We start from the raw sequence: 24,841 nt of genomic DNA on the forward strand, positions 1-24,841 counted from the left end.
TATTTAAATTACTCACAGGAAGCCAGAACAAGTGACAAGAAACAAATCAGTGTCATTTAATTAAAAGTATCTACCAAAATAAAATATAAGGACACTTCAAAATGTTTATGGAAAATTGAATTAAAGTATAAATTTATTGTGGTGAAAATTAATTGGAAATTCATGCACAATTTATTCATAATACATGTTTCTCATGAACTTTTAAAAGACCCCATCATATATAGTCAACTGTTGTAATTCATGTGATAGTAAAGATAAATGAAAGTTAATTTATACCTTCAAAAAGTGTAATAATAATTTTGTAATGTTATTTAACAATTATTAGCTCCTAATTTCTCTTCCAAGAATTATTTTGTAGAAAATTTTGTTTCATAAATGTTTACTGGTGTACTAGTAATAACATAGGAGGTGTGAGTTAATCTTTTAAGATTGAAACACTCTAGGCAAATGGCAATAACTCTGCAGGCAGATTCACTGATGGACATGGTCTGATGGTCACTTATCAACATCCAATAATATATTCATTGATAGAAAATGGGCTGCATACAATTTTTCAAACTATTTTGCTCTCTGACACAAGAATTCCTGTGGTTGCCTCAAACTATGTATTTTTATATTTCTAGAACATCACGTTGCTTGATGAATTGCTTTTAGTCACTTTTACATTTGTTATATTTTTTCAATGTGAATAACTTTAGTCTTCTTTCATTTTTACCATCATGAATTATGCCCAGATATACGCACTTAATATTTGCTGTCAGTACCTGGCCCAGTTCCACCAGACTATTTAAGCTTAAATGTTGGCCAGAGGTTTGGTGTTGATGCTCTATCATTGCAATGAAAACAAATGATCAATTTAACATTTCTGAGATTAATGACTGTTTTCTTGGTGTTAATAGGCCATCACTGAGTTTACATTTTAATTTTGTAGTACTTAATATATTTGGCAATGAAATTGCAAATTAAAAATTATAAAATATATTTTGAAAATACTTTAGACTCTAAAATTTAATCTACTTTAAAATTGTTATAAACTCTTTGAAAAGTCTCTCTGATGATGCCAATAAATTTTTTCAAAAGCAATAAAAGTAATGCAGAAAGTGACAATCCATTTTTTTAAAAAGATGTATCTATTTATTTGAAGGGTAGAGTTAGAGAGAGGCAGAGGCAGAGGGAGAGAGAGAAAGGTCTTCCATTTGCTGGTTCACTTCCCAGATAGCCACAATGGCTGGGGGTGCACTGATCTAAAGCCAGGTGCCAGGAGCTTCCTCCAGGTCTCTTGTGCAGGTGCAGGGGCTCAAGGACTTAGGCCATCTTCTACTGCTTTCCTAGGCCATAGCAGAGAGATGCTTTGGAAGTGGAGCAGCCGGGACTCAAACTGGCACCCAAATGGGATGCTAGCACAGCAAGCAGTGGCTTTACCCCTATACCACAGCACTAGCCTGGAAAATCCATTCTTTAACCAAATCCATATCTCATGAGCACTACAAAAAAAATCAAGTATTGGAAGTTATCCTATATGACTCAGAATCTCAGTGATTTAGATGAAGATTAATTAAAACTCCTCTTTCCTAAACCCTTTATTTTAACCCCATAAACATGATTCATTTGTGTTTAAGTTAGTACTTAACATTTACAGAACAAACAAAATAATGGAGTGTCTTTGTCTGTTGTCTTTATTTTTCTTATGTATCCTACAGTAAAAATGAAGTTGACATCATTCTTACATGAGATAGTATATGTAATTAAATGTGTACCAATAACAGTGATTTTATTAATATCTTTAGCATTATTAATTTAGTTTTTATCTCCTCTTTCATTCATTTGAAACAATTTCTTAGTACCTGGGATCACTTCAGAAACTGTCAGACTTTTCTTCTGCCAACCTTCAAAGGTCAAAACTAGCTGTGACACCTAAAATTCAAATGTAATTAGTTTGAGATTTACAGGGATTGAATGCCAATCTTCCAGTAGCTTAGAAGTGACGTGGTATCTAACCTTTAGTGGCCCCAAGAGATATTCAGATAGAAGTGAAGATAAATACAAAAATATAACCTGCTACATACACTGGCAGTCTGCCTTTTAGAATTGTTTTCTGATTTGGATTTTGGAGTTTGAATGTTTGTGTGTTCTCTTGATTTCAAGACAAACATCTCTTTTTGTCTCTCATATTCTCCTAGCACCATGTTGGTATTATTTAAAGCTTAGCTCACGTGCTATATACTTGGATCATTAAACTGAAGGACTTGTACAGTCATGATTTTTAATGAAGCATGTTTGAATAATTATGCTAATTTAAAAAGCACTAGAATCAAATCAAGTGATCAAAGTTTTCATGATTGCTATCATGTGTTCCTAACCCCCCTCTGTCACCCTCACAATTTCCTGAATCTAGAAGCCTTTCTTGGGAATGTGTTTGAAATGGGTATTAATCAATGCTGAACATTAGAAAAATATTTCAGGAGGAGTATAATGCACTTTATGTTATACTTTTGTAAGTGGACTATATGAGACTGTGAAGGTAATACTTTTCTACCACATTCTTGCCTAAATAGCGGCTACAATCAATACTGAATTCTGCCTTGACAGAAAGCTGAATTTTTATCTGTTAAATGTGTGAGCTTGGGGCAGTGATGTGTCTGACATGGTTTAAATCTGAAATGTGATGTGTTGCAAACAGAGTTGATTGACATCTTTGTTTATTGAAAAGTATTACATGAACAACAAAACACAGGCAGAGGCAGAACACTCCATTGCAAAATGCAACTGTGTTATTTTTCAATCCTGTGTACTGTGTCCCTTTGAAGCTTGTCTGATGTAATAAAGCCAGAGGATATAAAACAAACAATAATCTTCTTGATTCACCACTCAAAAATTTAGACAAGCATTCCTTTTTTTGTTTTTGTTTTTGTTTTTTAGCTTGAGGTAAAATATCTTCCACAAAATTCTCCCTGCCCTAAAATTCTATAAGCGTATTTACTATGAAAAACTGTTAACATTTTAAAATTGTGTTCTTATGTTTATAAAATTGAACATAAATTCAGAATTGTTTAATAAGAAAATAATAAGAGATGTTTGGATATTTTTATGTATCCTGTGTAAATGAGAAAAAGGACATTAATGACACTAATCTTAAGGTACTAAACATGTAGAATAAGAAATTAAATTCTCTTTAAATTTTATGTTAGAATAATTATCCCCTTCAATGCAATTTGCCCATGTTTTATTAAAGCTTTATTATGTCAAGGTAAATAGAGGTTAATGCTGCTGTTACTTCTTCCAATGAAGTATTATCTTTAATCTTGCTTTAATAAAATAGTGGTAAATTGCACAGTAGGGGTAATCACCATAGGCTAATTTAGAGAGTTGTAAAATCCTTTACCAAGTATATACTGTAGTTAAAAATAGAAGTAGTCTTAAGAAAACACAAATTGCCATGCAACTTGGAGGAAGTTAAGTATATTAATGTTCAAAAATTTAATTACTTACTTAATTACATGGATCTTTATTAAGTACCTACTATGTGTAAGACACTGTTTGCCTGTGATGAGGATATGGACATTTATAAACATGATCTTTCTCCTTAACAAGTTTGTGATTTACTACTGGGTAAATACCTTAAAACCAATAACTATTAAGTATGAAGCCTGCCATACAAAGAGATGAATGTCCTTGTCATGGATGTTCAGAGAGAAAGATTACTTCAGGTAGGACTTTAAGAAAGGGTGATGGCAGGCGCCGCAGCTCAATCCTCTGCCTTCCAGCGCCGGTACCCCGGGTTCTAGTCCCGGTCGGGGCGCCGGATTCTGTCCCGGTTGCTCCTCTTCCAGTCCAGCCCTCTGCTGTGTCCCGGGAGTGCAGTGGAGGATGGCCCAAGTCCTTGGGTCCTGCACCGGCATGGGAGACCAGGAAGAAGCACCTGGCTCCTGGCTTCGGATCAGCGTAGTGCACCAGCCACAGCTGTCATTGTGGGGTGAATCAACGGAAAAGGAAGACCTTTCTCTCTCTCTCTCTCTCTCTCTCTCTCTCACTGTCCACTCTGCCTGTCAAAAAAAAAAAAAAAATGTGTGATCTGGACAGAGTCCTAAAGAATGGTGTAAAAGGGAACAGGCATCAGTGAGTGGGAAGGATATTTTAGGTGGGTAAAAAGAAGAGTAAAGACTGATAAGACTGATGTCAAAGAGTAGCAGATGTCCAATCAATACTGTCTTGCCTAGTTCAATTAGAGGTGAGACCTAGAAACAAAGACCATTGCAACAAGCCAGGCAAGAAACAGAGAGAGGACTTGACCCTATAGCTGGTAGACAGTCTCGATTGACATGCTTAGCAGAAAATTATTTCAGAAGCTCACAGATAAGGTACCTTCCAAAAGTTTTCGAAACATTCATAGAAAAAGCATATTTTGAAGAAGCTGTGCAAAGATGTAAAATTTATTTTTGGACCAAAATAAGCTTATCCTTACTTACATTTTTCCGTAAAGTTTCTTGAAGTCTTTGTGTGTGTGTGTGTATGTGTATATATATATATATATATATATATACATACACACACATAAGTGTGCATATGTATGTCTCACATATTACTATGCTAATGCATTATAAATATTTTTAAGCATTTGCAAAGATACAAAAAAGAAAAAAGGATTTTTTAAAAGTAGAAATCCTAATGTTTTCTTTTCTCTCTCAATGCATGATCTTATGTTTTTTGGAGAACACTGACAATATTGGTAACTGTAAGAACATAAAAGAATTAGATTACAAAAGAGCAGGAAGAAATAATTATGAACTTAAAATGTGAGATTTGCTTAAGGAGTCAATGGAAACTCCAAGGACTTGAACCTGGGATACTCAGAAAACAAACACTATTAATAGAAAGAGATATAAAAGAAGAGAATTAGGAAAAAATGTTAAATTTTGTTTAGAATGGATGGAGTTAACGTTTTTGGTGAGATATCAGTAGGAAAGATGGCAAACAGTTGGAAAATAATATTTGGAATTGAGTTGAGGAAATGTTCACTTTGGTTGTTTAGAAATACAGAAAATCAAGTGAACTAAATTACTATGAAAAAATTACCCTCAAATATTCAAAAATATGTGTTAAAGTGAAACGATTATTCAAAGTTATTTTGAGGTTTCCAAAGGGGAAAAAATAAGACATTTTGAAATCATTGAGTGTGTAATGGGTGTTGAGGGCTTCAAATGGGTCATTGTCATCAAGATGAGTCTCACTTGTGTTGGAGCCAGTCCCATACTAATGAGCCTCATTCCTGTTCTTCCTGGTCATGTGTTAGAATGAACAATAAGTTGAGAAAATGTAGTTTTTCCTTTTTGTGTTTTCATTACCAATTTTAAATGAACAAAATTTATTATGTTAATATGTTTACCCTCTTTAACATTTTTTGAAGTTGTGATGGTACTTGTACATAGAAAATACAAATAAAATACAAAATATGCACCCCCTTAGTTTCTTTTTAGATATTTTATCCTGTTACAAATTTTACTTTATTTTTCTCCATGAAAAGCTTTGCAGGTTAATGACATTATGTCTGGAGTATTCTTGTTTGTTTCAAGTTATTCCTCTCCCCATCAAAATTACTATTGCTCTAAACTCCCCAGGATTTCTCTCAAGTATAGAAGTAGTTATTGGTATGAGCAGAGATTTCACAAAACATAAATTGCTCACTTATACTTGTAGTAGAGCCTGAAGAACATTGTACACAGTCACTCTGCTGCTTGGGGTAGTGGCATTCCTTAGTTTGCTGCTCCTGTGCCACTGAACAGCAAGAAAAGGAGAAATAGCAAGTCTGTAAGACCTCTCACCATGAAGAATACTTGTCCACATAACTCCTGGCTCTGCTCTGCCTTTTGTAGTCTAACAGAGAGACCACAGCCCTTTCAGGCCAGAACTATGACTAACCATTTTCAAAAGGGGAAAGATCGAAGCTGTCCTTTTATAGGTTGGAGAAAATGTCTATAGAATTATTCAGTGATGAGCACAAAGGGTCGAGAAAACCGAATACAAATGGAATTCTCCTTTAATTTCACTGTGTGTTGTCCTGTAAAGCAAATAACTCTACCTTGGATGACTTCTGTGGATGATGAGCCTTTTCCTTCCTTCACAAGCATGTGTGACAGTAAGATATATAAAGCTCTGGGTGAACATCTGAAGCTGTTATTAAAATGGAAATATTCAAAGCAGGCAAGAGTCTGTGAGAGTATGTTCTGGACACATTAATGCATTTGAAAGGATATTAAAGCTTAACATGGAGGAGAAATAGTTCTAAGCAGAATCTAAAGCTGCTTAACAGAATTACACCTAGAACTCACTGTATTATGTCTCAAACACCTCTACACTTCTATTACTCAGAATAAAGCTGTGTGTTGGTTTGAGTGCTTTTACGGTTTTACAGTTTTCTTATTTGAGATTTTAGTCTTCTTAAGCACAAAAATTTTGTTCTGGTTTATGTCGTTGTAGAGTTCATTGATACTGCTCACCCTGAGCTTGGGACTTGAGGATGTACTTTGTGCATCAGGCTTGTAAAGGTTATTTTTCTGGAGCAATAATAATAACCTTCTCTTTCACCTTCTCTGAGACTATTGAAGGGAGAACGTCATTCCATGGCATGGAGAAATTATGCCCTGGAAGCAGGGGAGAAGAGGAATGGTGAAAAACTAGGCAACAAGAAAGATTGAGCATTTTTTATGTTTGCATGAAAGAACAACATAATATTCCTATGTAAAATTTTGAGACCCACTCAATAATTTCACTGAAGCAGCACAAGTCAGAGGGGGCCAAGCTGACGATCATTTTGTAATCTAGATCAGTCACTGTTTTGTTATAATCATGACTGCTTCCTAAATGTCCCTGAGTAATGGAGGGTAGTTTTGATTCTTTTCATCATCTATGATGCCACTTCAAACTGAATATTCCAGAGCATTCCATAAAGAACATCACTACCAGTTTCTGTTCTAAGGTGTGTGTTCCATACTTGTGTTATTTTGTAATTCCATACCTGCTAGGTGAGTAAGCAAAAAATCTAGGTGCATCTGCCTTATAAATTACTATTGGAAAGCTTTTTTTATGAGAAATAAATGTGATACAAATTTTTAAAAGATTTATTTATTTACTTGAAAGAGTTACACAGAGAGAGAAGGAGAGGCAGAGAGAGAGAGAGATTTGTTCCATCCATTGGTTCACTCTCCAGTTGGCTGCAAGAGCTGGTGCTGCACCTATCCAAAGCCAGGAGCCAGAAGCTTCCTCTGGGTATCTCACATGGGTGCAGTGGCCCAAGGACTTGGGCCATCTTCTACTGCTTTCCCAGGCCAGAGCAGAGAGCTGGATTGGAAGTAGAACAGCCGGGACTCGAACCAATGCCTATGTGGGTTGTCGGCATTGCAGGCGATGGTTTTATCCACTACACCACAGTGTCGGCCCCAGTGATGCAAATTTAAATCTTAGATTCCTGCTTGAGAATTCATTTCTTTATATACCAAGATTATGTACAAAATTATAAGGTACTTTGAAAAAGCTTGATTTAGAGGCGCAGATGGACAGAGTATGCTTAGCAAAAGAAAAAGAAGGGAGAATCTAGGCTTGAGTACATTATTTAATATATCTAAATAATAGATCAAAATAAGTATTAAAATATTTGTAGTCTCACAACCAACTTTGTTAGCTTATTTATTCACTGCTGAAATGTAAAAGAAAGACAGTTGCTCTTCATGGAGAGATTAAAAAAAAAACAGTTTTAAATAATTTCCATTTTGAACATGCCTGTGAAACAATTGAGAATTAAAATGGTGAGTTAAATTTGTCTCTAGTTTTATCTGTAGGTCCTGCAGATGTCCTTCCCATTAGACTCTATCTTCATTGTGTTCCTTCTGTAAACATAGAATACCATGATATTAAATGGTTGTACTTTGCAATCACATTCAATTGATGTAAATCCCTCTTTTTCATTTTAATTAAAAAAATCAATTTATAAGTTTGAGCTCAGGTTTGCTAACTTCAAAATTGTTATAAGTGACTATGTCTCAGAATTGTTGAAAGGATTTAGCACTCATACAGTGTTAAATGTAGGGTAGCAGCTATTAATATTTTATAAAACATACTTTTTTTACATATCATGATAATCCTACAAATTTACAAAAGGAGAAAAAACTCCAACATCAATAGGTTTGGAATTAAAAGAAACACAAAGAGCAAAGTGAATTAAAAAAATAAATGTAAATAAACTAAACTCTAATTAAAATAAAGATTTTCAGACTGTTAAAATCAAACAGTATGTGCCATATGCATTCAATGTGTTTACAAGAAACAAATTGGAGACTTATGGCTAGATAAATGTGTAATTCAAAGGAGGGCAAAAGAGAGCAGATAAAGTCTAAGCACATGAAAACTGGTGTAAATATTAATTTCAGACAAAATAGAAAAAGCAGAACAACATTAAAACAAATGAAGAGGAACATTACATGATGACAAAAATTTCAAATTGCAGGCAAACAATAATTCTAATTACACTTGATGTAACCTCAAAATATGAGCAGAAAAATTGGCAGAACTATATGTAAAACTAACAGATTAACTTTATTATCGAATAACTTAAATAAGTGTAAATGATAAATTAGGCAGAAAAAATATCACTAGGATATTAAAATTTTAATAGCCAAATACATGTTCAATCTATCGGGTAGACGTTGAATTACTTCACTAAAAACTGTGATGTATGTACTCTTTTTAAGCATATTAGGAACATTTTTAAAGCTGTCTATATCCTAAGCCATACAAAACTAGTCTTGAAAATGTTCAAAGATCAATTGCATAAAGATTACACTCTTTAATTATAACATAATTGACTTATTAATAAACAAGAAAGCAAGAATTACAAAATAGCCAAGCAATTAAAAAGCAAAACTCCTAATAATTTATGAGACATTAGAAAGTACTTCACATGAATCATTTTCAAAATGTTAACTTTCAAACCATTTGGGATGCAGCTAAAATGAAATTTCGGAAGAAATGTATAGTCTTAAGTACTTACGAAAAAGTCTAAACTTCCAGATTCAGAAGTTAGAAAAAGATTCAACAGAAAACAGTTGTAGAAAAAAAGTGCTATGTGAGCAAAAATCAATGCTATAGAAAGTAAATTTTTACTGGAGAGGATCAGTAAAACACTTATAAATACTAATAAAATAAGCAAACGTCTATAAAAATTATCAAAAAAGAATGAAGAAGACCCTTATAAAAGTATTAAGAATAAAAAGGGAGTATCACTACAGATACAAAAGAGATTATAATGGAGTAAGATACTGAAGAATAATTTTATATCAGTCAATTGAAAACTTATATGAAATTGGCAAATCTTTAAAAACATTCATCAAAACTGACTTAGTAGAAATAAGTGCAGAAAAGGAGAATTATAAGCATACTGTTCCTAAAAATGGATGAAAAATTCCTAAGCAAACCAAATCCAGAAATGTACAAAAACCATACGTTAGTCATGTTGGGTTTGTCTCAGAAATACTGATATTATGTAGCATTAAAATATCAGAATATCAACTAGTGTATTTAAACATTAACAGATTAAGAGGTAAATCATAGAACCCTATCTTCAGATACAGAAAAAAAAAATTGGCAGCATTCAGTAAGATAGAAATTCTTAGCACATGAGGAATAAAAGGTGCTTCCTAAAATTGATACAGGTTTTCTCTGCAAGCTCAATGCATACATTATGTATACTTAATGAGAAAATATGGAAAGCACTATTTTTATGGTTAAGAAAATGAAAGATCCTCTGCTCTACAGAGTCATTTATGGAAAGTGTGAGTTTCCCTCCAATAATTTTTTAAAGATAATTTATTTGGGCTGGTGCCGCAGCTCACTAGGCTAATCTTCCGCCTGCGGTGCTGGCACCCTGGGTTCTAGTCCCGGTTGGGGCACCAGATTCTGTCCCAGTTGCTCCTCTTCCAGTCCAGCTCTCTGCTGTGGCCTGGGAAGGCAGTGGAGGATGGCCCAAGTACTTGGACACTGCACCCGCATTGGAGACCAGGAGAAAGCACCTGGCTCCTGGCTTTGGATTGGCGCAGTGCGCGACTGTAGCAACTGTTTAGGGGGTGAACCAACGGAAGGAAGACCTTTATCTCTGTCTCTCTCTCTCTAACTCTGCCTGTCAAAAAAAAAAAAAGTAAAAAATAAATAAATAAAGATAATTTATTTGAAAGAGGAGTTACAGAGAGGGAGAGGCACAGGCAGAGAGAGAGCAGTGTTCCATCTGCTGGTTCATTCCCAAAATAGCTACAATGGCCAGAGCTGGGCCAGTCCCGGACCAGACCAAAGCCTGGAGCCAAGAGCTTCATCCACATTGGTGCACAGGCCAAAGAACTTGAGTCATCCTCTGCTGCTTTCTCAGGCACATCAGCAGGGAGCTGCATAGGAAGTGGAGCAGCTCAGACTCAAACCTGTAACCATTTATTGTATATGGACCCAACCACAGGGCACCTGGCTATTTAAAAGAAGTGCTAAAGGATTTAAAGGGAGATATAGATCCAAATACAATAGTGATGAGGGACTTCAATACCCCACTCACAGCAATGCAAAGATCAATGAAACAGAAAATCAGTAAGGAAACATCAGAGGTAATTGACACCATAGACCAAATAGACCTAGCAGATATCTACAGACATTTTCAGATTTGCAGAATAAATATCCTTCTCAGCAGTGCATGGAACTTTCTCTAGGATTGACCTCATACTAGGCCATAAAGCAAGTTTCAGCAAATTAAAAAAAAAAAAAATCGAAATCATACCATGCATCTTCTTGGACCACAATGGAATTAAGCTGAAAATCAGCAACTCAGGAGTCTCTAAAACGTATGCAAATAAGTGGAGACTGAACAACATGCTCCTCTATGAACAGTGGACCTTAAAAGAAATCAAAAGAGAAATTAAAAAATCTGGAAACGAAGATGACAATACAACAAACCAAAATTTTTGGGCTATGCAAAAGCAGTGCTAAGAGGAAAGTTTATAGCAATTGGTGCCTACATCAAGAAATTAAAAAGGCACCAAATAAATAAACTATCTATGCACCTCAAGGACCAAGAGAGGAAAAAAAAAAAACGGCAAACTAAATCCAAAACTAGTAGAAGGAAAGAAATAATTACAATTATAGAAAAAATCAACAAAATTGAAACAAAAAAAAATACAAGAGATCAGCAAAAGAAAGAGCTGGTTTTTTGAAAAAATTAACAAAATTGACAAACCATTGGCCTAACTAACCAAAAAAAAAAAAAAAAAAAAAAAGGAGAGAGAAAACCCAAGTCGATAAAATTATTGATGAAAAGGAAATGTAGCACCATTCACCACAGAAATAAAAAGAATCATAAAAAAATTACTACAAAGAGCTATATGTGAACAACCTGGGAAACCTAGAAGAAATAGATTCCTATACACATACAACCTACCTAAACTGAGCCATGAAGACAGAAACATAAACAGACCCATAACTGAGATAGAAATTGAATCAGCAATAAAGACCCTCCCAAAAAGAAAAGGCCAGGACCGGATGGCTTCATTGCTGAATTCTACAAAATATTTAGAGAAGAACTAACCCCAATTCTTCTCAAGCTATTGAAAACAATTGAAAGGGGTGGGATTGAAGTAGGCAGGCATACAGGTTGGAGTTGATCTGATTTGTGAACTGGAAGACCACGCCCACATGAGATGTAAGTACACAGTGACTCCTCTTGTTGACTTAACAATGTGGCACTCTTGTTTATGGAGTCAGTAATCTCCCTAGGCTCTAGGGATAGGCCGGTGCCGTGGCTTAACAGGCTAATCCTCCGCCTTGTGGCGCCGGCACACCAGGTTCTAGTCCTGGTCGGGACACTGATCCTGTACCGGTTGCCCCTCTTCCAGGCCAGCTCTCTGCTGTGGCCAGGGAGTGCAGTGGAGGATGGCCCAAATCCTTGGGCCCTGCACCCCATGGGAGACCAGGATAAGCACCTGGCTCCTGCCATCGGAACAGCACGGTGCGCCGTCCGCAGCGTGCCTACCGCGGCGGCCATTGGAGGGTGAACCAACGGCAAAAAGGAAGACCTTTCTCGCTGTCTCCCTCTACTGTCCACTCTGCCTGTCAAAAAAATTAAAAAAAAAAAAAAGAAAGAAAAAAAGAGTTGCCAAGGTTATGGAAGCCTCTTGAGTTTGCTGACTTCGATCTTATTTAGACAAGGTCATAGTCAAAGTGGAAGTTCTCTCCTCCCTTCAGAGAAAGGTACCTCCTTCTTTGATGGCCCATTCTTTCTGCTGGGATCTCACTCACAGAGATCTTTCATTCAGGTCTTCTTCTTCTTTTTTTTTTTTTTTCTTTTTCAGGGTGTCTTGGCTTTCCATGCCTATAATACTCTCATGGGCTCTTGAGCCAGATCCAAATGCCTTAAGGGCTGATTCTGAAGCCAGAGTGCTGTTTAGGACATCTGCCATTCTATGAGTCTGCTGTGTATCCCCCTTCCCATTTTGGATTGTTCTCTCCCTTTTTGATTCTATCAGTTAGTATTAGCAGAACTAGTCTTGTTTGTGTGATCCCTTTGACTCTTAGACCTATCAGAGTCATCAATTGTGAACTGAAATTGATCACTTGGACTAGTGAGATGGCATTGGTACATGCCACCTTGATGGGATTGTGTTGGAATCCCCTGGCACATTTCTAACTCCGCCATTTGGGGCAAGTCCGATTGAGCATGTCCCAAATTGTACATCTCCTCCCTCTCTTATTATTCCCACTCTTATTTTTAACAGGGATCATTTTTCAGTTAAAATTTGAACACCTAAGAATAATTGTGTATTAATTACAGAGTTCAACCACTAGTACTAGAACAACAACAACAAAATACTAAAAAGGATAAAGTATTACATTGTACATCAAGAGTTGGGACAAGAGCTGATCAAATCACTGTTTCTCATAAAGTCCATTTCACTTCAACAGGTTTCCCCTTTGGTGCTCAGTTAGTTGTCACTAATCAGGGAAAACAAATGATATTTGTCTCTTTGGGACTGGCTTAATTCACTCAGCATGATGTTTTCCAGATTCCTCCATCTTGTTGCAAATGACCGGGTTTCATTGTTTTTGACTGCTGTATAGTATTCTATGGAGTACATATCCCATAATTTCTTTATCCAGTCTACTGTTGATGGGCATTTGGGTTGGTTCCAGGTCTTAGCTATTGTGAATGGAGCTGCAATAAACATTAATGTGCAGATGGCTTTTTTGTTTGCCAAACTAATTTCCTTTGGGTAAATTCCAAGGAGTGGGATGGCTGGGTTGAATGGTAGGGTTATATTCAGCTTTTTGAGGAATCTCCAGACTGACTTCCAAAATTGAAATGCTTCTAACTCTTCCCCATTCAATAGGATATTGGCCATGGTTTTTTCATAAATTGCTTTGATTGTATTGAGGAGTGTTCCTTCTATACCCAGTTTGCTTAGGGTTTTCATCATGAAAGGGTGTTGTATTTTAACAAATACTTTCTCTGTGTCTATTGAGAGAATCATATGGTTTTTCTTCTGCAGTCTGTTAATGTGGTGTATCACGTTGATTGTTTTGCGAACATTGAACCATCCCTGCATACCAGGGATAAATCCCACTTGGTCTGGGTGGATGATCTTTCTAATGTGATGTTGAATTCTATTGGCCAGAATTTTATTGAGGATTTTTGCCTCTATGTTCATCAGGGATATTGGTCTGTAATTCTCTTTCAATGCTGCATCTTTTTCTGGGTTAGGAATTAAGGTGATGCTGGCTTCATAGAAAGAATTTTGGAGGATTCCCTCTTTTTCGATTGTTCAGAATAGTTTGAGAAGAATTGGGGTTAGTTCTTCTTTGAATGTCTGGTAGAATTCAGCAGTGAATCCATCTGGTCCTGTGCTTTTCTTTGTTGGGAGGGCCTTTATTACTGTTTCAATTTCTGTTTCAGTTATGGGTCTGTTTAGGTTTTCTATGTCTTCATGGCTCAGTTTAGGTAGGTTGTATGTGTCCAGGAATCTGTCCATTTCTGATAGATTTCCTTGTTTGCTGGCATACAAGTCCTTGTAGTAATTTCTGATGATTCTTTTTTATTTCTGTGGTATCTGTTGTTATGTTTCCTTTTTCATCTCTGATCCTATTGATTTGGGTCTTTTCTCTTCTTTTTTTAGTTAGTTGGGCCAATGGGGTGTCAATTTTGTTTATTTTTTCAAAAAACCAGCTCCTCGTTTGGCTGATTTTTTGTAATGTTTTTTTTGGATTCAATCCTGTTGATTTCTTCTCTGATTTTAATTATTTCTCTTCTCCTATTAGGTTTGGGTTTGGTTTGCTGCAGATTTTCTAGATCCTTGAGATGACTTGAAAGCTCATCTATTTGGTGCCTTTCCAATTTATTGATGTAGGCACCTATTGATCCCATAGGTTTTGGTATGTTGTGCTGTTATCCTCATTTACTTCCAGAAAATTTTTAATTTCTCTTTTAATTTCTTCTATGACCCATTGTTCATTCAGGATCATGTTGTTCAATCTCCATGTGTTTGCATATGCTCCAGGGATTCTCGAGTTCTAATTTCCAATTTCATTCCTTTGTGGTCTGAGAAGCTTCAAGGTATGATTCTAATTCTTTTGAATTTGCTGAGACTTGCTTTATGGCCTAGTATGTGGTCAATCCTGGAGAAGGTTCCATGTACTGCTGAGAAGAATGTAAATGCTTTCTGTATAGGATGAAAAGTTCTGTAGATATCTGTTAGGTCCATTTGGGCTATAGTATCATTTAAATCTACTGTCTCCTTGTTGATCTTCCGTCCTGTTGATCTGTCTATCTCTTGAGAGTGGAGTATCGAAGTCCCCCAGAACTATTGTATTGGGGTCTAAGTCTCCCTGTAAGTCCCTTAACAAGTCTTTTAAATAAACTGGTGCCCTGTAATTAGGTGCATATACATTGATAATCCTTATATCTTCCTGTTGAATGGATCCCTTAATCATTATATAGTGCCCCTCTTTGTCTCTCCTAACAGTTTTTATGGTAAAGTTTATGTTGTCCAATATTAAGATGGCTATGCCCGCTCTTTTTTCATTTCTGTTGGCATGGTATATCTTTTTCCAGCCTTTTACTTTCAGCCTGTATGCATCATTGTTGGAAAGATGTGTTTCTTGTAAGCAGCAAAAAGATGGGTTTATTCCTTAACCCACTCAGCCAATCGGTGTCTTTTAACTGGACAGTTCAGGCCATTCAATGTGACTATTGAGAAGGAATAACTATGCCCTGCCATTTGCCAAAGATATTTTCGAATATCTGTTTTGAGATTCCTGTGATATTTTGCTGTGAGGTTTCCTTCCTTTACCTTCTTTCATATTGGTGACCGTGTTTCTGTGTTTCTGTGTGTAATACATCTTTAAGCATCTTTTTGCAGGGCTGGACGAGTGGCGACAAATTCTTTCAATTTCTGTTTGCTGTGAAAGGTCTTTATTTCATCTTCATTCACAAATGAGAGCTTTGCAGGATATAATATTCTGGGCTGGCAGTTTTTCTCTCTTAGCACCTGGGCTATATCTCGCCATTCCCTCCTAGCTTGTAGGGTTTCTGATGAGAAGTCAGCTGTGAGTCTAATTGGAGATCCTCTGAGAGTAATCTGATGTTTCTCTCTTGTACATTTTAGAATCTTTTCTTTATGTTTCACTGTGGTGAGTTTGATTACAACATGTCGTGTTGAGGATCTCTTTTGGTCATGTTTATTAGGGGTTCTATGAGCTTCCTGTACTAGGATGTTTCTGTCCTTCTCCAAACCTGTGAAATTTTCTGCTAGTATCTCACTAAAAAGGCCTTCTGATCCTTTCTCCCTCTCCATGCCTTCAGGAACTCCTAGAACCCGAATGTTGGTTTTTTTTTTTTAATAGTATCCTGTAGATTCCCGACAATATTTTTTAGATTTCTAATTTCTTCTTCATTTCTTTATTTTGCCTGTTTCCTTTCCTGTTCTCTGTCTTCTAAGTCTGATATTCTCTCTTCTGCTTCACCCATTCTTTTTTTAAGTCTCTATAATATGTTTGTCATTTGATCTATTGTGTTCTTCATTTCAGTATGGTTTCTCATCACTATCACAGTTTCTTGTTCTACTAGTTGTTTCATTTCATTTTGATTCCTCCTTAAGATTTCATTTTCTCGAAGGAGATTTTCTATCTTGTGCATTAAGGATTTCTGTAGTTCAAGAATTTGTTTTTGGGAACTTCTTAATGTTCTTATCAACTTTTTGAGATCCACTTCTTGCATTTCCTCTATCTCTTCTTCTTCATAATCTTGAATTGGGGTGTCTTGTTTGTTTGGGGGCAGCATAGTGTCTTCCTTGCTCTTGTTACCTCGGTTTCTGCGTTTGTTGTTTGGCATGTTGGAGATAATTTATGGTTTTTTTTCCCTGTGGTGTTTTTTTCTCCTTATACTATCCCTCTAGATTAGTCTGCTTTGATGGATCCTTAGAGTCTGTGATGGGTGTGGCCAGAGAGCTCTGTTTGATTCTTCAGGTTTAAGGGTGTGCCAAAGGTGACTCACCTAGATTGTTCTCTCCCTTGCTGGATCTCTTTTTTTTTTTTTTTAATCGGGAAGTAATTCTGCACAGCTGAGTGGAACTGAAGGTAGCTGAAATCTGGCCTCTGTGGATATTCGTTTGATCTACCCCTGGGACCACACAAAGAGTCTATGCAGCCCTCAATGTGTTCTCAAATTTCTCCACAGTCCCATGGTTATCGAGTTTGTGTACTTGGTGTGTTTGCTCGCTCCCGTTGGATTTTCACAGTCTCAGATCGTTAGCTCCACCTACTTTCACCAGATTCTAACCTCCTGTTATTTCTCCCAATCAGAGTCAAGTTTTTCTGCTTGGCTACTCGCGGTTGCCACTTTACATATGTAAAATGGCACCTGCTCTTTGTCTTGCTCGGCTTTGTAAGGTGAGTGGAGAGAGGGGCTAGTGTCTGTGCTGGTTCCCCTGATTTATTGTTTTTTTTTTTCTCTCTCCACCAGTCAGCCTGGTGAACTTTCCCCAGTGGGGCCTCAGGCCCCATTTTGCCTTTCCCCGCCAGTGTCTCGGGTTTCTGAGGTTTTTGTCTTACCTCCAGTTCCCGCGCTGGTGAGATTCTGCGGCTCGGCTCCCACGGCTGGGCTTCCACGCGGTGGGCTCCCTATAGGTCCTCTGTATCACATCCACTAGATCCGGAAGCGTTTCCTCTGCAGTTTTTTTCTTGAGTCTTTTCCTTGAGAATACAGTAACTCCACTTTTATTAAACTATCTTTTCCCGGACTATTGGTTCGCACACTCACTATCCGCCATCTTGGCTCCACCCCCTACCTATGTTTTTTTTTTTTTTTAACACATTTTACCACACTTAACACCTTATTAACTCCTTCTAGTTATTCATGCCTCAATTAGATGTCAAATTTTGGGGGAATGCTGCTGTGATGTGTCAGTATTAGGTACTTCCTATTTAAGTTATAGTTTAGCATGACCCTGGAATTTAATTTTGTTAATGTATTTCTCTTCATTAAAACACATGGAAGGCAAAACTATTGTCCATTTTGTTCATCAGTGTATCCCCATAGCCTACCTTATATCTTTTTTTTTCTTTTTTTTTTAACTTTTATTTAATGAATATAAATTTCCAGTGTACAGCTTATGGATTACAATGGCTTCCCCCTCCCATAACTTCCCTCCCACCCACAACCCTCCCCTCTCCCACTCCCTCTCCCCTTCCATTCACATCAAGATTCATTTTCAATTCTCTTTATATACAGAAGATCAATTTAGTATAAAGATTTCAACAGTTTGCACCCACATAGAAACACAAAGTGAAACATACTGTTTGAGTACTAGTTATAGCATTAAATCACAATGTACAGCACATTAAGGACAGAGATCCCACATGAGGAGCAAGTGCACAGTGGCTCCTGTTGTTGACCCAACAAATTGACACTCTAGTTTATGGCGCCAGTAACCATCCTAGGCTGTCGTCATGAGTTGCCAAGGCTATGGAAGCCTTCCAAGTTTACCGACTCTGATCATATTTAGACAAGGTCATAAAAGACAGAGTGAGGATAGTAACCAATGATCCTAAGAGTGGCATTTACCAGGTTTGAACAATTATACAGCATTAAGTGGGGAAGAGGACCATCAGTACACACAGGTTGGGAGTAGAGCCATTGGTGGTAGAGTAGAGGTTATGATTACAAAGGAATGAGGCCCAAGTGGACTAGACAGGGCCTAGAACAAAGGACAGAGTCATTATTAGAAGTGCTAAAAAAGGTGCTGTCTAAGCTACAAGTAATTTTTCTGATTGAGAGGCAAATAGAACCTGTTAGAAGGGGCTTGATAATAATCTGGTGGGCTTTAGGCCTTGTAAATTCAGAGGCCCAGACCTATCTATCTCTTCACATGGGGTATATCCTAAGGGAGGTGTGAACCTCCTAGGGGAAGGCACTCTGTTGACTTTCATTACTTGGCTGGCCTGGGAGGAGAGCTGGCCAGGTAAAGGCAGGGGGCATCTCTAACAAGAAGTTTACAGTTCTGCCTGCAATGTTGCTGACCCTACTTGACCATCCCCTCAGCTGCAGTGGTCACTTTGGAAGTTGGGCTGAGTGAAGGGCTTTTCAGCTTAGAGCCAATAAGATCTGTGGCTCTGACCTGGGCATCCTTCGACTCCAGGGCAGGTCCATTTCCAGTGATCCAACTCTTGGCAGAGCTGCCAGGGCTCTTCACAAGCTGACTTCTGCTGAAGCCCAGGCTTACCACATGGAAAGCCACTGCAGTGGACTGGCCTGTTGGGTCTCCTTGAGGGCAGATCACTGTACAGATCAGCCATTAATAGGCCTGCCACCCATTGCTTCTGATGCCTAGCTTTCTTTTCCTCCTGGTTTGTGTTAAAGCAGACCAGAGGATGCAAGTCAAGGGAGTGCCCATATCCCATCTCTAATCTTCGGTGGCCTGAACTACAAGTCTATAGTCACAGGCATGTTCTGTAGTAGTTTTTCTAAGGTAGACAATGCCCATGAGGAAAATTATATTCTCACTTTAAAACTTTCTTTCCCTTTGGTCTGAAAGGGAGGTTTTTTCTACTTACTGTATACTTCGCCGATGGCGAAATGAATCTAGCTATGAGATTATTATTTAAGTTCTTATTTTGGCTATGCTATTGCAGAAAAATGTTAGCCATCTCTTTTATAAGGTCTAAAGATTAAATTGTGCATCCTACAGATTCCTTCATAATAGAATTAGTTTCCTACCTTGAAGAGAATAGAGAAATGAAAGAACAAGTTGGGCTTAGAATAGAGAAATGAGGGAGCAAGTCCTAGATTGCTTGCTGACAATAGCAATATCACATGAATACTTAGCAAACCGTTTCAACCATTAGATAACAACTTAAGAAAACATTTACCAGAAGGTCCAATGCCTTCTATAAATTTTAAGAATCATGTATTTGAAAACACCTCTTAAATATCTAACATGGTGTAGTTTGTTTAGCCAGTAAACTTAAGCACAGCCATATAAAATGTTTTTAGTTTCTTTCTACCAACAAGTCTAAAACATATGATACACAGATTCAGGTCACACAAATTAAAATGTGTCTTTGATTGATTTTAGCAGCTTAAATTTATGGACAATCTTATCTATAAGCCATTTAAAATAAAACTCAATAAAATTTCCTATGTGGACATACAATATGTACACACATATAACATAGCATAATAGACCAATATAGCAATTTTAATAATTGCTTTTAAAATCTTTAACTCTTTTTGTAGATTGCCAATTGATTTGAATTGCTTTTTGTTTTTAGATTACTTTAACACATTTCTTTAACAGAGCATCAGAGTTTAATTCTATGTCAAAGAGAAATTGAGCTTCCTGTGATCTTTTGCTGTGAGGTTTCCTTCCTTTACCTTCTTTCATATTGGTGACCATGTTTCTGTGTTTCTGTGTGTAACACATCTTTAAGCATCTTTTGCAGGGCAGGATGAGTGGCAACAAATTCTTTCAGTTTCTGTTTGCTATGAAAAGTCTTAATTTCACCTTCTTTCACAAATGAGAGCTTTGCAGGATATAGTATTCTGGGCTGGCAGTTTTTCTCTCTTAGTACCTGGGCTATATCTCGCCATTCCCTTCTAGCTTGTAGGGTTTCTGATGAGAAGTCTGCTGTGAGTCAAATTGGAGATCCTCTGAGTGTAATCTGAGTTTCTCTCTTGCACCTTTTAGAATCTTTTCTTTATGTTTCACTGTGGTGAGTTTGATTACAACGTGTCGTGGTGAGGATCTCTTTTGGTCATGTTTATTAGGGGTTCTATAAGCTTCCTGTACTAAGATGCCTCTGTCCTTCTCCAAACCTGGGAAATTTTCTGCTAGTATCTCACTGAAAATGCCTTCTAATCCTTTCTCCCTCTCCATGCCTTCAGGAACTCCTAGAACCCGAATATTAGGTTTTTTAATAGTATCCTGTAGATTCCCGACAATATTTTTTAGATTTCTAATTTCTTCTTCTTTTCTTTGGTTTGCCTGTTTCCTTTCCTGTTCTCTGTCTTCTAAGTCTGATATTCTCTCTTCTGCTTCGCCCATTCTGTTTTTAAGGCTCTCTAATGTGTTTGTCATTTGATCTATTGAGTTCTTCATTTCATTGTGGTTTTTTGTCACTATCACAGTTTCATGTTCTACTAGTTGTTTCATTTCATTTTGATTCCTCCTTAATATTTCATTTTCACGAGAGAGATTTTCTATCTTGTCCATTAAGGATTTCTGTAGTTCAAGAATTTGTTTTTGAGAACTTCTTAATGTTCTTATCAATTTTTTGAGATCCGCTTCTTGCATTTCTTCTATCTCATCATCTTCATAATTTTGAATTGGGGTGTCTTTTTCATTTGGGGGCGTCATAGTGTCTTCCTTGTTCTTGTTACCTCGGTTTTTGCGTTTGTTGTATGGCATGTTGGAGATATTTGGTTTCTTCACTGTGGTGTTTTTTCTTGTTACACTGTGGCTCTATATTAAGTGGACTGACTGCTTTCGGTGGAGCCTTAGAGGCTTGAGATGAGTGTGGACTGAGAGCTGTGTTTGGTTCCTCAGGGTTGAGGGTGTGTCAAAGATGACACTCCCAGGTTAGGTGTGGTAAATCTCTCTTTCTTTTTTTGATTTAAAAGGGAAGTAATTCTGCACAGCTGAACATAATTGGAGGTAGTTAGCAGGCAAATGATATACCCACAGGAGCCAGAGATTGGAAGCTCTTTCCCAAGGACCACACAGGGAATCTCTGCTGCCCTCGGTGTGGGCTCCAATTCTCCTGCAGTCTCCCACTGGGTTGCCAAGTTAGATGCTAATCTCCTGTTATTTCACCCCTCCCCCCAGAGTCAGGTTTTTTTGCTAGGCTCAGGGCCGGTGCAGACCTGAGGTCGCCCTGCTTATGACGTATGTCCAAAATGGCGCCTGCTCTTTGTCTTGCTCGCCTTTGAGGGGTGAGTGGAGGGAGAGAAACTAGTGTCCGTATCGGTCACTTTTTTTCTTTTTTTTTTTTTTCCTATCTCTCTTATAGTTAGCCTGGTGAACTTTTCCCCACGGAGTTTCAAGCCTCGTTCCCTCTAGCCTCCTCTTTCCGCTTGCCCGCTGGTGTCTTGGCCTATGGAGGTTCGGCTCACCTTGCGTTCCAGCGCTGGTGCGTTGAGTCTGCCGCTGGTGTCCCGAACTTGGGCTCCCACGCTCTCCACGCAGGTCCACTGTGAATCACTAGTTTCGGAAGAGTTTCCTCTGCTGTTTCTTCCCCTACTCTTCCTTGACCCTGCAGTATCTCCACTTTTATTAACCTGTGTGTCTTGCTGAACTATCAATGTGCTCCCTTCCTATTCCGCCATCTTGCCGCTCCTCCACCTTATATCTTATACACAAGTCAATTCAAAATGGATCCAGGATCTAAATCTGACCTCCGATTATCAAATTACTAGAGGAGTACATTTGGGAAAACTCTGCAAGATTTGCATATGCAAAGAATTCATGGGAAAAAACCCAGAAGGACAAACTATCAAAGCCAAACAAGCAAATGTGATAACTTCAAGGTGAGAAGCTACTGCACTGCAAAGGAAACACAGCAAAGTGAAGAGGCAAGTGACAGAATGGGAAATAATATTTAAACTGTAAAACTATCAGTTCAGCATCTAGAATCTAAAACATAATCAGTAAACTCAGTAACAACAATATAAATAATCCAGTTAAGAGATGGATAAAGTTTTGTTTTGGTTTGATTTCTTTCTCATCATATTATTTGTTGAACTCCTTTACTTATAGTGGGGTTAATTATACGATCATTAAGTATACTGAAAATACAACATTGTAACAATTAATAATGGAAATTTGAGAGGGATCAGAGGGAAGGGTTGTAGCATGGGCAGGAGAGAGTGTGAGGGGGGAAGTTCCACTATGTTCCTAAATCTGGATATATGAAATATATTAAACTTGTATAACTTAAATAATATTTAAAAAAAGAAATGGGCAATTGACCTGACTAGGTGTTTTTCAAAGAACGAAATTCAAATGGCCAACAGATACATGAAAAAATGCTCAGGATCACTAGCTGTTGGGGAAATGCAAATCAAAACCACAATGAGATTTCATCTCACCAAAGTTAGAATTGCTCTCATTCAGAAATCAACAAATAATAAATGTTGACAAGGATGGGGGGAAAAATGTACCCTAATCCACTGTTGGTGGGAATATAAACTAGGAAAGCCATTGTGAAAGATAGTATCAAGATACCTCAGTAAGCAGAAAATTGATATACCATATGACCAGCAGTCCCACTCCTGGGAATTTACTCAAGGGAAATTAAATCAACATATGAAAGAGTTATCTGAACCCCCATGTTTATTGCAGCTCAATTCACAAATAATGACAAATAATTCACGAATAATGACTTGATAGATCCACGGGAAGAATCCAACCACCGAAATCAATACCTCCAAGACCGCTTCTCCAGAGGGCAGAAGGGGCCCCCCCGCGGTGGTCTCCAGCGCGGCGGGGAGCGCGAGGGCGGCGGGCTGGGCAGGCGGCTAAGGCGGGCACATGCAGACGGTGGAAGCCGGGCCGGGTGCGGTTCCTGTGCTAGCGGAGCCACAGCCTCAGCATTAGCCGGGAGAACTGCAGCGCCCGGAGGCTGGCCTGGGGTCTGACATCAACGACACAGGCAGGGAGTGGAAGTCCTTCCGCACAACATGATGTAGGGGTGCGGGGGTGTGGACGCGCCCAGCTGTGTCCCCGGGAGGGAGTGGGTGCGTTATCGGGGTGCCGGGGGGAGGGCTGGGCGTGCTTCGCGTTTTTTTTTTTTTTTTTTTTTTTTGTCGTACAGACTCGAAGATGCTGCAAATCAAATCCCAAACGGGAGATAGATCCCTATCTTAGCTATTGTGGATATCTGGGAATCAACCCAGATGTCCATCAGCTGATGACTGGGTAAAGAAATTATGATGTGTGTGTGTGCATGTGTGTACACACACAGAGAGAGGGAGAAAGAGAGTGAGAGAGAGGAAAAAAGAAGAATGAAATCCAGTCTTTTGCAACAAAATGGATGCAACTGGAAATCATGATACTTACTGAAATAAGCCAGTCCAAAAAAGACAAATACCATATGTTTTTCCTGATCTGTGGTAACTAAAGAGTAACAAAAATGTAATGTGTAGGAGTGAAATTGACATTTTGAGATTTGGTGATCATTTACATTACTTGTCTCTACTATTGAGGGTCACTGTTTTTTCCTTCTTACTATTTATTGAATTTTTACTTAGTGTAGAATCAATCTTATGAACATAATGCAAACTGAATGTATACCATTGTGAAAATTAAGAGGGAAAAGAGTGGAAGGAGGAGGAATCATGGAAGCATGGGCAGGAGGGAGAGCATAGTGGGAAGTATCACCATGTTACTAAATCTGTATGTATGGAACACATGTAATTTTTTTACCCTAAATAAAATTTTTAGAAAACATTTATATTGGAAAAATGAATTTAAGTGTGGTTCTTTCTTTCTTCAAAGAGTTGTTATTTTTTAAAGATTTTATTTATTCATTTATTTGAGAGGCTTTATTTATTTATTTATTTATTTGAGAGTTACAGACAGTGAGAGGGAGAGACAGAGAGAAAGGTCTTAAATCTGCTGGTTCATTCCCCAAATGTCCACAACAGCTGGAGCTGGGCCCATCTGAAGCCAGGAGTCTGGAGCTTCTTCTAAATCTCCCACATGGGTGCAGGTCCAAGAGCCTGGGACATCTTTCATTGTTTTCCCAGGCCATAGCAGGGAGCCGGATTGGAAGAGGTGCAGCAGGGACTAGAACTGGTGCCCATATGAGGGAGAGGCTCATATAAGCAGACTTAATCTGCAACACAGCGCTGGCCACAGTGAGTTGTTATTTCTAAGAAGTATAAGACATAGTCATGTATTCAACTTACTTAAATAAGAGTTACACATTTATGCACTTATTTATTTCAGAGAGAGAGAGAGAGCAGGTGGGAGAGATAGAAATAGAGAGGAGAGAAAGAGGAGATGGAGGGGGAGGGGGTTGAGGAAAGGGGAAGAGTAGAGACAGAGGTTGTTAGTAAGAAAGAGTTGTTTCCATTCATTGGATCACTCTCCAAAAGCTTACAACAGCTAGGGCTAGGGCCAGGCTGAATCCATAAGCTAGCAACTCAGTCCAGGTTTCCTACTTTGGTGGTAGGAACTTAGTAACTTGAGCCATCACTGCTGCATTCCAGGGTCCAATAAGCAGGAAGTTGGAGACTGAAGTCAGAACCAGGAGTAAAATTGAGTCACTCTGA

General features: G+C 37.9%; 1 pseudogene; it reads left to right on the forward strand.

Annotated features, from left to right (window-relative positions):
* The window catches only part of LOC133756609 (transcription factor E2F3-like), a 118,281-nt pseudogene that overhangs the window by 33,790 nt on the left and 59,650 nt on the right, over positions 1-24,841 (forward strand).

Source organism: Lepus europaeus, chromosome 3 (genome assembly GCF_033115175.1).
Source record: "Lepus europaeus isolate LE1 chromosome 3, mLepTim1.pri, whole genome shotgun sequence".
Lineage (NCBI taxonomy): Eukaryota > Metazoa > Chordata > Mammalia > Lagomorpha > Leporidae > Lepus > Lepus europaeus.